Raw genomic sequence first — 13426 nt, 5'->3', positions numbered from 1 at the left:
GAAGGTTCAAATTGAACAGTTGCTGTCAACGGCCATTGTAAGCTGAATGTGCCTGCTCTCGTCAGATCGCAGCAGCAATGCAGCTTAAGGCTTGGCAAGTACCAGCATGGGAGACTGGCTGGGAATCCCAAGTTCCGTTGACCTTTTTGAACCTGAAAATTGTTAGTTTCTCTGTCAAAGATGGTAAAAGAAGGTTCAAATTGAACAGCTGCTGTCAACGGCCATTCTAAGCTGAATGTGCCTGCTCTCGTCAGATCGCAGCAGCAATGCAGCTTAAGGCTTGGCAAGTACCAGCATGGGAGACTGGCTGAGAATCCCAAGTTCCGTTGACCTTTTTGAACCTGAAAATTGTGTTAGTTTCTCTATGAGATAGTAAAAGAAGGTTCAAACTGAACAGCTGCTGTCAACGGCCATTCTAAGCTGAATGTGCCTGCTCTCGTCAGATCGCAGCATCAATGCAGCTTAAGGCTTGGCAAGTACCAGCATGGGAGACTGGCTGGGAATCCCAAGTTCCGTTGACCTTTTTGAACCTGAAAATTGTGTTAGTTTCTCTATGAGATAGTAAAAGAAGGTTCAAATTGAACAGCTGCTGTCAACAGCCATTCTAAGCTGAATGTGCCTGCTCTCGTCAGATCGCAGCAGCAATGCAGCTTAAGGCTTGGCAAGTACCAGCATGGGAGACTGGCTGGGAATCCCAAGTTCCGTTGACCTTTTTGAACCTGAAAATTGTAAGTTTCTCTGTCAAAGATGGTAAAAGAAGGTTCAAATTGAACAGCTGCTGTCAACGGCCATTCTAAGCTGAATGTGCCTGCTCTCGTCAGATTGCAGCAGCAATGCAGCTTAAGGCTTGGCAAGTACCAGCATGGGAGACTGGCTGGGAATCCCAAGTTCCGTTGACCTTTTTGAACCTGAAAATTGTGTTAGTTTCTCTATGAGATAGTAAAAGAAGGTTCAAACTGAACAGCTGCTGTCAACGGCCATTCTAAGCTGAATGTGCCTGCTCTCGTCAGATCGCAGCATCAATGCAGCTTAAGGCTTGGCAAGTACCAGCATGGGAGACTGGCTGGGAATCCCAAGTTCCGTTGACCTTTTTGAACCTGAAAATTGTGTTAGTTTCTCTATGAGATAGTAAAAGAAGGTTCAAATTGAACAGCTGCTGTCAACGGCCATTCTAAGCTGAATGTGCCTGCTCTCGTCAGATCGCAGCAGCAATGCAGCTTAAGGCTTGGCAAGTACCAGCATGGGAGACTGGCTGGGAATCCCAAGTTCCGTTGACCTTTTTGAACCTGAAAATTGTTAGTTTCTCTGTCAAAGATGGTAAAAGAAGGTTCAAATTGAACAGCTGCTGTCAACGGCCATTCTAAGCTGAATGTGCCTGCTCTCGTCAGATCGCAGCAGCAATGCAGCTTAAGGCTTGGCAAGTACCAGCATGGGAGACTGGCTGGGAATCCCAAGTTCCGTTGACCTTTTTGAACCTGAAAATTGTGTTAGTTTCTCTATGAGATAGTAAAAGAAGGTTCAAATTGAACAGCTGCTGTCAACGGCCATTCTAAGCTGAATGTGCCTGCTCTCGTCAGATCGCAGCAGCAATGCAGCTTAAGGCTTGGCAAGTACCAGCATTGGAGACTGGCTGGAAATCCCAATTTCTGTTGACCTTTTTGAACCTGAAAATTGTGTTAGTTTTTCTATGAGATAGTAAAAGAAAGTTCAAATTGAACAGCTGCTGTCAACGGCCATTCTAAGCTGAATGTGCCTGCTCTCGTCAGATCGCAGCAGCAATGCAGCTTAAGGCTTGGCAAGTACCAGCATTGGAGACTGTCTGGAAATCCCAATTTCTGTTGACCTTTTTGAACCTGAAAATTGTGTTAGTTTTTCTATGAGATAGTAAAAGAAAGTTCAAATTGAACAGCTGCTGTCAACGGCCATTCTAAGCTGAATGTGCCTGCTCTCGTCAGATCGCAGCAGCAATGCAGCTTAAGGCTTGGCAAGTACCAGCATGGGAGACTGGCTGGGAATCCCAAGTTCCGTTGACCTTTTTGAACCTGAAAATTGTGTTAGTTTCTCTATGAGATAGTAAAAGAAGGTTCAAATTGAACAGCTGCTGTCAACGGCCATTCTAAGCTGAATGTGGCTGCTCTCGTCAGATCGCAGCAGCAATGCAGCTTAAGGCTTGGCAAGTACCAGCATTGGAGACTGGCTGGAAATCCCAATTTCTGTTGACCTTTTTGAACCTGAAAATTGTGTTAGTTTTTCTATGAGATAGTAAAAGAAAGTTCAAATTGAACAGCTGCTGTCAACCGCCATTCTAAGCTGAATGTGCCTGCTCTCGTCAGATCGCAGCAGCAATGCAGCTTAAGGCTTGGCAAGTACCAGCATGGGAGACTGGCTGGGAATCCCAAGTTCTGTTGACCTTTTTGAACCTGAAAATTGTGTTAGTTTCTCTATGAGATAGTAAAAGAAGGTTCAAATTGAACAGCTGCTGTCAACGGCCATTCTAAGCTGAATGTGCCTGCTCTCGTCAGATCGCAGCAGCAATGCAGCTTAAGGCTTGGCAAGTACCAGCATAGGAGACTGGCTGGGAATGCCAAGTTCTGTTGACCTTTTTGAACCTGAAAATTGTGTTAGTTTCTCTATGAGATAGTAAAAGAAGGTTCAAATTGAACAGCTGCTGTCAACGGCCATTCTAAGCTGAATGTGCCTGCTCTCGTCAGATCGCAGCAACAATGCAGCTTAAGGCTTGGCAAGTACAAGCATGGGAGACTGGCTGGGAATCCCAAGTTCTGTTGACCTTTTTGAACCTGAAAATTGTTAGTTTCTCTGTCAAAGATGGTAAAAGAAAGTTCAAATTGAACAGCTGCTGTCAACGGCCATTCTAAGCTGAATGTGCCTGCTCTCGTCAGATCGCAGCAGCAATGCAGCTTAAGGCTTGGCAAGTACCAGCATGGGAGACTGGCTGGGAATACCAAGTTCCGTTGACCTTTTTGAACCTGAAAATTGTGTTAGTTTCTCTATGAGATAGTAAAAGAAGGTTCAAATTGAACAGCTGCTGTCAACGGCCATTCTAAGCTGAATGTGCCTGCTCTCGTCAGATCGCAGCAGCAATGCAGCTTAAGGCTTGGCAAGTACCAGCATGGGAGACTGGCTGGAAATCCCAAGTTCTGTTGACCTTTTTGAACCTGAAAATTGTGTTAGTTTTTCTATGAGATAGTAAAAGAAAGTTCAAATTGAACAGCTGCTGTCAACGGCCATTCTAAGCTGAATGTGCCTGCTCTCGTCAGATCGCAGCAGCAATGCAGCTTAAGGCTTGGCAAGTACCAGCATGGGAGACTGGCTGGGAATCCCAAGTTCTGTTGACCTTTTTGAACCTGAAAATTGTGTTAGTTTCTCTATGAGATAGTAAAAGAAGGTTCAAATTGAACAGCTGCTGTCAACGGCCATTCTAAGCTGAATGTGCCTGCTATCGTCAGATCGCAGCAGCAATGCAGCTTAAGGCTTGGCAAGTACCAGCATGGGAGACTAGCTGGGAATGCCAAGTTCTGTTGACCTTTTTGAACCTAAAAATTGTGTTAGTTTCTCTATGAGATAGTAAAAGAAGGTTCAAATTGAACAGCTGCTGTCAACGGCCATTCTAAGCTGAATGTGCCTGCTCTCGTCAGATCGCAGCAACAATGCAGCTTAAGGCTTGGCAAGTACAAGCATGGGAGACTGGCTGGGAATCCCAAGTTCTGTTGACCTTTTTGAACCTGAAAATTGTTAGTTTCTCTGTCAAAGATGGTAAAAGAAAGGTTCAAATTGAACAGCTGCTGTCAACGGCCATTCTAAGCTGAATGTGCCTGCTCTCGTCAGATCGCAGCAGCAATGCAGCTTAAGGCTTGGCAAGTACCAGCATGGGAGACTGGCTGGGAATCCCAAGTTCCGTTGACCTTTTTGAACCTGAAAATTGTGTTAGTTTCTCTATGAGATAGTAAAAGAAGGTTCAAACTGAACAGCTGCTGTCAACGGCCATTCTAAGCTGAATGTGCCTGCTCTCGTCAGATCGCAGCAGCAATGCAGCTTAAGGCTTGGCAAGTACCAGCATGGGAGACTGGCTGGGAATCCCAAGTTCTGTTGACCTTTTTGAACCTGAAAATTGTGTTAGTTTCTCTATGAGATAGTAAAAGAAGGTTCAAATTGAACAGCTGCTGTCAACGGCCATTCTAAGCTGAATGTGCCTGCTCTCGTCAGATCGCAGCAGCTTAAGGCTTGGCAAGTACCAGCATGGGAGACTGGCTGGGAATCCCAAGTTCTGTTGACCTTTTTGAACCTGAAAATTGTGTTAGTTTCTCTATGAGATAGTAAAAGAAGGTTCAAATTGAACAGCTGCTGTCAACGGCCATTCTAAGCTGAATGTGCCTGCTCTCGTCAGATCGCAGCAGCAATGCAGCTTAAGGCTTGGCAAGTACCAGCATGGGAGACTGGCTGGGAATCCCAAGTTCCTTTGACCTTTTTGAACCTGAAAATTGTTAGTTTCTCTGTCAAAGATGGTAAAAGAAGGTTCAAATTGAACAGCTGCTGTCAATGGCCATTCTAAGCTGAATGTGCCTGCTCTCGTCAGATCGCAGCAGCAATGCAGCTTAAGGCTTGGCAAGTACCAGCATGGGAGACTGGCTGGGAATCCCAAGTTCCGTTGACCTTTTTGAACCTGAAAATTGTGTTAGTTTCTCTATGAGATAGTAAAAGAAGGTTCAAACTGAACAGCTGCTGTCAACGGCCATTCTAAGCTGAATGTGCCTGCTCTCGTCAGATCGCAGCATCAATGCAGCTTAAGGCTTGGCAAGTACCAGCATGGGAGACTGGCTGGGAATCCCAAGTTCCGTTGACCTTTTTGAACCTGAAAATTGTGTTAGTTTCTCTATGAGATAGTAAAAGAAGGTTCAAACTGAACAGCTGCTGTCAACGGCCATTCTAAGCTGAATGTGCCTGCTCTCGTCAGATCGCAGCAGCAATGCAGCTTAAGGCTTGGCAAGTACCAGCATGGGAGACTGGCTGGGAATCCCAAGTTCCGTTGACCTTTTTGAACCTGAAAATTGTGTTAGTTTCTCTATGAGATAGTAAAAGAAGGTTCAAACTGAACAGCTGCTGTCAACGGCCATTCTAAGCTGAATGTGCCTGCTCTCGTCAGATCGCAGCAGCAATGCAGCTTAAGGCTTGGCAAGTACCAGCATGGGAGACTGGCTGGGAATCCCAAGTTCCGTTGACCTTTTTGAACCTGAAAATTGTGTTAGTTTCTCTATGAGATAGTAAAAGAAGGTTCAAACTGAACAGCTGCTGTCAACGGCCATTCTAAGCTGAATGTGCCTGCTCTCGTCAGATCGCAGCAGCAATGCAGCTTAAGGCTTGGCAAGTACCAGCATGGGAGACTGGCTGGGAATCCCAAGTTCCGTTGACCTTTTTGAACCTGAAAATTGTGTTAGTTTCTCTATGAGATAGTAAAAGAAGGTTTAAATTGAACAGCTGCTGTCAACGGCCATTCTAAGCTGAATGTGCCTGCTCTCGTCAGATCGCAGCAGCAATGCAGCTTAAGGCTTGGCAAGTACCAGCATGGGAGACTGGCTGGGAATCCCAAGTTCCGTTGACCTTTTTGAACCTGAAAATTGTGTTAGTTTCTCTATGAGATAGTAAAAAAAAAGTAGAAATTAGGCAGCTGCTGTCAACGGCCATTCTAAGCTGGATGTGCCTGCTCTCGTCAGATCGCAGCAGCAATGCAGCTTAAGGCTTGGCAAGTACCAGCATGGGAGACTCGCTGGGAATCCCAAGTTCCGTTGACCTTTTTGAACCTGAAAATTGTGTTAGTTTCTCTATGAGATAGTAAAAGAAGGTTCAAACTGAACAGCTGCTGTCAACGGCCATTCTAAGCTGAATGTGCCTGCTCTCGTCAGATCGCAGCAGCAATGCAGCTTAAGGCTTGGCAAGTACCAGCATGGGAGACTGGCTGGGAATCCCAAGTTCCGTTGACCTTTTTGAACCTGAAAATTGTGTTAGTTTCTCTATGAGATAGTAAAAGAAGGTTCAAATTGAACAGTTGCTGTCAACGGCCATTGTAAGCTGAATGTGCCTGCTCTCGTCAGATCGCAGCAGCAATGCAGCTTAAGGCTTGGCAAGTACCAGCATGGGAGACTGGCTGGGAATCCCAAGTTCCGTTGACCTTTTTGAACCTGAAAATTGTTAGTTTCTCTGTCAAAGATGGTAAAAGAAGGTTCAAATTGAACAGCTGCTGTCAACGGCCATTCTAAGCTGAATGTGCCTGCTCTCGTCAGATCGCAGCAGCAATGCAGCTTAAGGCTTGGCAAGTACCAGCATGGGAGACTGGCTGAGAATCCCAAGTTCCGTTGACTTTTTTGAACCTGAAAATTGTGTTAGTTTCTCTATGAGATAGTAAAAGAAGGTTCAAACTGAACAGCTGCTGTCAACGGCCATTCTAAGCTGAATGTGCCTGCTCTCGTCAGATCGCAGCATCAATGCAGCTTAAGGCTTGGCAAGTACCAGCATGGGAGACTGGCTGGGAATCCCAAGTTCCGTTGACCTTTTTGAACCTGAAAATTGTGTTAGTTTCTCTATGAGATAGTAAAAGAAGGTTCAAATTGAACAGCTGCTGTCAACAGCCATTCTAAGCTGAATGTGCCTGCTCTCGTCAGATCGCAGCAGCAATGCAGCTTAAGGCTTGGCAAGTACCAGCATGGGAGACTGGCTGGGAATCCCAAGTTCTGTTGACCTTTTTGAACCTGAAAATTGTGTTAGTTTCTCTATGAGATAGTAAAAGAAGGTTCAAACTGAACAGCTGCTGTCAACGGCCATTCTAAGCTGAATGTGCCTGCTCTCGTCAGATCGCAGCATCAATGCAGCTTAAGGCTTGGCAAGTACCAGCATGGGAGACTGGCTGAGAATCCCAAGTTCCGTTGACTTTTTTGAACCTGAAAATTGTGTTAGTTTCTCTATGAGATAGTAAAAGAAGGTTCAAACTGAACAGCTGCTGTCAACGGCCATTCTAAGCTGAATGTGCCTGCTCTCGTCAGATCGCAGCATCAATGCAGCTTAAGGCTTGGCAAGTACCAGCATGGGAGACTGGCTGGGAATCCCAAGTTCTGTTGACCTTTTTGAACCTGAAAATTGTGTTAGTTTCTCTATGAGATAGTAAAAGAAGGTTCAAATTGAACAGCTGCTGTCAACGGCCATTCTAAGCTGAATGTGCCTGCTCTCGTCAGATCGCAGCAGCAATGCAGCTTAAGGCTTGGCAAGTACCAGCATAGGAGACTGGCTGGGAATGCCAAGTTCTGTTGACCTTTTTGAACCTGAAAATTGTGTTAGTTTCTCTATGAGATAGTAAAAGAAGGTTCAAATTGAACAGCTGCTGTCAACGGCCATTCTAAGCTGAATGTGCCTGCTCTCGTCAGATCGCAGCAACAATGCAGCTTAAGGCTTGGCAAGTACAAGCATGGGAGACTGGCTGGGAATCCCAAGTTCTGTTGACCTTTTTGAACCTGAAAATTGTTAGTTTCTCTGTCAAAGATGGTAAAAGAAAGTTCAAATTGAACAGCTGCTGTCAACGGCCATTCTAAGCTGAATGTGCCTGCTCTCGTCAGATCGCAGCAGCAATGCAGCTTAAGGCTTGGCAAGTACCAGCATGGGAGACTGGCTGGGAATACCAAGTTCCGTTGACCTTTTTGAACCTGAAAATTGTGTTAGTTTCTCTATGAGATAGTAAAAGAAGGTTCAAATTGAACAGCTGCTGTCAACGGCCATTCTAAGCTGAATGTGCCTGCTCTCGTCAGATCGCAGCAGCAATGCAGCTTAAGGCTTGGCAAGTACCAGCATGGGAGACTGGCTGGAAATCCCAAGTTCTGTTGACCTTTTTGAACCTGAAAATTGTGTTAGTTTTTCTATGAGATAGTAAAAGAAAGTTCAAATTGAACAGCTGCTGTCAACGGCCATTCTAAGCTGAATGTGCCTGCTCTCGTCAGATCGCAGCAGCAATGCAGCTTAAGGCTTGGCAAGTACCAGCATGGGAGACTGGCTGGGAATCCCAAGTTCTGTTGACCTTTTTGAACCTGAAAATTGTGTTAGTTTCTCTATGAGATAGTAAAAGAAGGTTCAAATTGAACAGCTGCTGTCAACGGCCATTCTAAGCTGAATGTGCCTGCTATCGTCAGATCGCAGCAGCAATGCAGCTTAAGGCTTGGCAAGTACCAGCATGGGAGACTAGCTGGGAATGCCAAGTTCTGTTGACCTTTTTGAACCTAAAAATTGTGTTAGTTTCTCTATGAGATAGTAAAAGAAGGTTCAAATTGAACAGCTGCTGTCAACGGCCATTCTAAGCTGAATGTGCCTGCTCTCGTCAGATCGCAGCAACAATGCAGCTTAAGGCTTGGCAAGTACAAGCATGGGAGACTGGCTGGGAATCCCAAGTTCTGTTGACCTTTTTGAACCTGAAAATTGTTAGTTTCTCTGTCAAAGATGGTAAAAGAAAGGTTCAAATTGAACAGCTGCTGTCAACGGCCATTCTAAGCTGAATGTGCCTGCTCTCGTCAGATCGCAGCAGCAATGCAGCTTAAGGCTTGGCAAGTACCAGCATGGGAGACTGGCTGGGAATCCCAAGTTCCGTTGACCTTTTTGAACCTGAAAATTGTGTTAGTTTCTCTATGAGATAGTAAAAGAAGGTTCAAACTGAACAGCTGCTGTCAACGGCCATTCTAAGCTGAATGTGCCTGCTCTCGTCAGATCGCAGCAGCAATGCAGCTTAAGGCTTGGCAAGTACCAGCATGGGAGACTGGCTGGGAATCCCAAGTTCTGTTGACCTTTTTGAACCTGAAAATTGTGTTAGTTTCTCTATGAGATAGTAAAAGAAGGTTCAAATTGAACAGCTGCTGTCAACGGCCATTCTAAGCTGAATGTGCCTGCTCTCGTCAGATCGCAGCAGCTTAAGGCTTGGCAAGTACCAGCATGGGAGACTGGCTGGGAATCCCAAGTTCTGTTGACCTTTTTGAACCTGAAAATTGTGTTAGTTTCTCTATGAGATAGTAAAAGAAGGTTCAAATTGAACAGCTGCTGTCAACGGCCATTCTAAGCTGAATGTGCCTGCTCTCGTCAGATCGCAGCAGCAATGCAGCTTAAGGCTTGGCAAGTACCAGCATGGGAGACTGGCTGGGAATCCCAAGTTCCGTTGACCTTTTTGAACCTGAAAATTGTTAGTTTCTCTGTCAAAGATGGTAAAAGAAGGTTCAAATTGAACAGCTGCTGTCAATGGCCATTCTAAGCTGAATGTGCCTGCTCTCGTCAGATCGCAGCAGCAATGCAGCTTAAGGCTTGGCAAGTACCAGCATGGGAGACTGGCTGGGAATCCCAAGTTCCGTTGACCTTTTTGAACCTGAAAATTGTGTTAGTTTCTCTATGAGATAGTAAAAGAAGGTTCAAACTGAACAGCTGCTGTCAACGGCCATTCTAAGCTGAATGTGCCTGCTCTCGTCAGATCGCAGCATCAATGCAGCTTAAGGCTTGGCAAGTACCAGCATGGGAGACTGGCTGGGAATCCCAAGTTCCGTTGACCTTTTTGAACCTGAAAATTGTGTTAGTTTCTCTATGAGATAGTAAAAGAAGGTTCAAACTGAACAGCTGCTGTCAACGGCCATTCTAAGCTGAATGTGCCTGCTCTCGTCAGATCGCAGCAGCAATGCAGCTTAAGGCTTGGCAAGTACCAGCATGGGAGACTGGCTGGGAATCCCAAGTTCCGTTGACCTTTTTGAACCTGAAAATTGTGTTAGTTTCTCTATGAGATAGTAAAAGAAGGTTCAAACTGAACAGCTGCTGTCAACGGCCATTCTAAGCTGAATGTGCCTGCTCTCGTCAGATCGCAGCAGCAATGCAGCTTAAGGCTTGGCAAGTACCAGCATGGGAGACTGGCTGGGAATCCCAAGTTCCGTTGACCTTTTTGAACCTGAAAATTGTGTTAGTTTCTCTATGAGATAGTAAAAGAAGGTTCAAACTGAACAGCTGCTGTCAACGGCCATTCTAAGCTGAATGTGCCTGCTCTCGTCAGATCGCAGCAGCAATGCAGCTTAAGGCTTGGCAAGTACCAGCATGGGAGACTGGCTGGGAATCCCAAGTTCCGTTGACCTTTTTGAACCTGAAAATTGTGTTAGTTTCTCTATGAGATAGTAAAAGAAGGTTTAAATTGAACAGCTGCTGTCAACGGCCATTCTAAGCTGAATGTGCCTGCTCTCGTCAGATCGCAGCAGCAATGCAGCTTAAGGCTTGGCAAGTACCAGCATGGGAGACTGGCTGGGAATCCCAAGTTCCGTTGACCTTTTTGAACCTGAAAATTGTGTTAGTTTCTCTATGAGATAGTAAAAAAAAAGTAGAAATTAGGCAGCTGCTGTCAACGGCCATTCTAAGCTGGATGTGCCTGCTCTCGTCAGATCGCAGCAGCAATGCAGCTTAAGGCTTGGCAAGTACCAGCATGGGAGACTCGCTGGGAATCCCAAGTTCCGTTGACCTTTTTGAACCTGAAAATTGTGTTAGTTTCTCTATGAGATAGTAAAAGAAGGTTCAAACTGAACAGCTGCTGTCAACGGCCATTCTAAGCTGAATGTGCCTGCTCTCGTCAGATCGCAGCAGCAATGCAGCTTAAGGCTTGGCAAGTACCAGCATGGGAGACTGGCTGGGAATCCCAAGTTCCGTTGACCTTTTTGAACCTGAAAATTGTTAGTTTCTCTGTCAAAGATGGTAAAAGAAGGTTCAAATTGAACAGCTGCTGTCAACGGCCATTCTAAGCTGAATGTGCCTGCTCTCGTCAGATCGCAGCAGCAATGCAGCTTAAGGCTTGGCAAGTACCAGCATGGGAGACTGGCTGAGAATCCCAAGTTCCGTTGACTTTTTTGAACCTGAAAATTGTGTTAGTTTCTCTATGAGATAGTAAAAGAAGGTTCAAACTGAACAGCTGCTGTCAACGGCCATTCTAAGCTGAATGTGCCTGCTCTCGTCAGATCGCAGCATCAATGCAGCTTAAGGCTTGGCAAGTACCAGCATGGGAGACTGGCTGGGAATCCCAAGTTCCGTTGACCTTTTTGAACCTGAAAATTGTGTTAGTTTCTCTATGAGATAGTAAAAGAAGGTTCAAATTGAACAGCTGCTGTCAACAGCCATTCTAAGCTGAATGTGCCTGCTCTCGTCAGATCGCAGCAGCAATGCAGCTTAAGGCTTGGCAAGTACCAGCATGGGAGACTGGCTGGGAATCCCAAGTTCCGTTGACCTTTTTGAACCTGAAAATTGTAAGTTTCTCTGTCAAAGATGGTAAAAGAAGGTTCAAATTGAACAGCTGCTGTCAACGGCCATTCTAAGCTGAATGTGCCTGCTCTCGTCAGATTGCAGCAGCAATGCAGCTTAAGGCTTGGCAAGTACCAGCATGGGAGACTGGCTGGGAATCCCAAGTTCCGTTGACCTTTTTGAACCTGAAAATTGTGTTAGTTTCTCTATGAGATAGTAAAAGAAGGTTCAAATTGAACAGCTGCTGTCAACGGCCATTCTAAGCTGAATGTGCCTGCTCTCGTCAGATCGCAGCATCAATGCAGCTTAAGGCTTGGCAAGTACCAGCATGGGAGACTGGCTGGGAATCCCAAGTTCCGTTGACCTTTTTGAACCTGAAAATTGTGTTAGTTTCTCTATGAGATAGTAAAAGAAGGTTCAAATTGAACAGCTGCTGTCAACGGCCATTCTAAGCTGAATGTGCCTGCTCTCGTCAGATCGCAGCAGCAATGCAGCTTAAGGCTTGGCAAGTACCAGCATGGGAGACTGGCTGGGAATCCCAAGTTCCGTTGACCTTTTTGAACCTGAAAATTGTTAGTTTCTCTGTCAAAGATGGTAAAAGAAGGTTCAAATTGAACAGCTGCTGTCAACGGCCATTCTAAGCTGAATGTGCCTGCTCTCGTCAGATCGCAGCAGCAATGCAGCTTAAGGCTTGGCAAGTACCAGCATGGGAGACTGGCTGGGAATCCCAAGTTCCGTTGACCTTTTTGAACCTGAAAATTGTGTTAGTTTCTCTATGAGATAGTAAAAGAAGGTTCAAATTGAACAGCTGCTGTCAACGGCCATTCTAAGCTGAATGTGCCTGCTCTCGTCAGATCGCAGCAGCAATGCAGCTTAAGGCTTGGCAAGTACCAGCATTGGAGACTGGCTGGAAATCCCAATTTCTGTTGACCTTTTTGAACCTGAAAATTGTGTTAGTTTTTCTATGAGATAGTAAAAGAAAGTTCAAATTGAACAGCTGCTGTCAACGGCCATTCTAAGCTGAATGTGCCTGCTCTCGTCAGATCGCAGCAGCAATGCAGCTTAAGGCTTGGCAAGTACCAGCATTGGAGACTGGCTGGAAATCCCAATTTCTGTTGACCTTTTTGAACCTGAAAATTGTGTTAGTTTTTCTATGAGATAGTAAAAGAAAGTTCAAATTGAACAGCTGCTGTCAACGGCCATTCTAAGCTGAATGTGCCTGCTCTCGTCAGATCGCAGCAGCAATGCAGCTTAAGGCTTGGCAAGTACCAGCATGGGAGACTGGCTGGGAATCCCAAGTTCCGTTGACCTTTTTGAACCTGAAAATTGTGTTAGTTTCTCTATGAGATAGTAAAAGAAGGTTCAAATTGAACAGCTGCTGTCAACGGCCATTCTAAGCTGAATGTGGCTGCTCTCGTCAGATCGCAGCAGCAATGCAGCTTAAGGCTTGGCAAGTACCAGCATTGGAGACTGGCTGGAAATCCCAATTTCTGTTGACCTTTTTGAACCTGAAAATTGTGTTAGTTTTTCTATGAGATAGTAAAAGAAAGTTCAAATTGAACAGCTGCTGTCAACCGCCATTCTAAGCTGAATGTGCCTGCTCTCGTCAGATCGCAGCAGCAATGCAGCTTAAGGCTTGGCAAGTACCAGCATGGGAGACTGGCTGGGAATCCCAAGTTCTGTTGACCTTTTTGAACCTGAAAATTGTGTTAGTTTCTCTATGAGATAGTAAAAGAAGGTTCAAATTGAACAGCTGCTGTCAACGGCCATTCTAAGCTGAATGTGCCTGCTCTCGTCAGATCGCAGCAGCAATGCAGCTTAAGGCTTGGCAAGTACCAGCATAGGAGACTGGCTGGGAATGCCAAGTTCTGTTGACCTTTTTGAACCTGAAAATTGTGTTAGTTTCTCTATGAGATAGTAAAAGAAGGTTCAAATTGAACAGCTGCTGTCAACGGCCATTCTAAGCTGAATGTGCCTGCTCTCGTCAGATCGCAGCAACAATGCAGCTTAAGGCTTGGCAAGTACAAGCATGGGAGACTGGCTGGGAATCCCAAGTTCTGTTGACCTTTTTGAACCTGAAAATTGTTAGTTTCTCTGTCAAAGATGGTAAAAGAAAGTTCAAATTGAACAG

At 45.4% G+C, this 13426-nt stretch overlaps 3 pseudogenes; all 3 read left to right on the top strand.

The window, feature by feature from the left end:
* Window positions 1-12864: 12864 nt before the first annotated feature.
* On the top strand, window positions 12865-12983 carry LOC140092797 (5S ribosomal RNA; annotated as a pseudogene).
* Window positions 12984-13053: 70 nt separating this feature from the next.
* Window positions 13054-13172, top strand: LOC140078525 (5S ribosomal RNA; annotated as a pseudogene).
* A 70-nt stretch (window positions 13173-13242) lies between these two features.
* Window positions 13243-13361, top strand: LOC140087142 (5S ribosomal RNA; annotated as a pseudogene).
* The last annotated feature ends 65 nt before the right edge of the window (window positions 13362-13426 follow it).

The sequence above is a fragment of the Engystomops pustulosus genome, chromosome 9, assembly GCF_040894005.1.
Source record: "Engystomops pustulosus chromosome 9, aEngPut4.maternal, whole genome shotgun sequence".
Classification (NCBI taxonomy): Eukaryota; Metazoa; Chordata; class Amphibia; order Anura; family Leptodactylidae; genus Engystomops; species Engystomops pustulosus.
The sequence above is the reverse complement of the archived record's forward strand: the minus strand, read 5'-3'. Positions and strand labels throughout refer to the sequence as shown.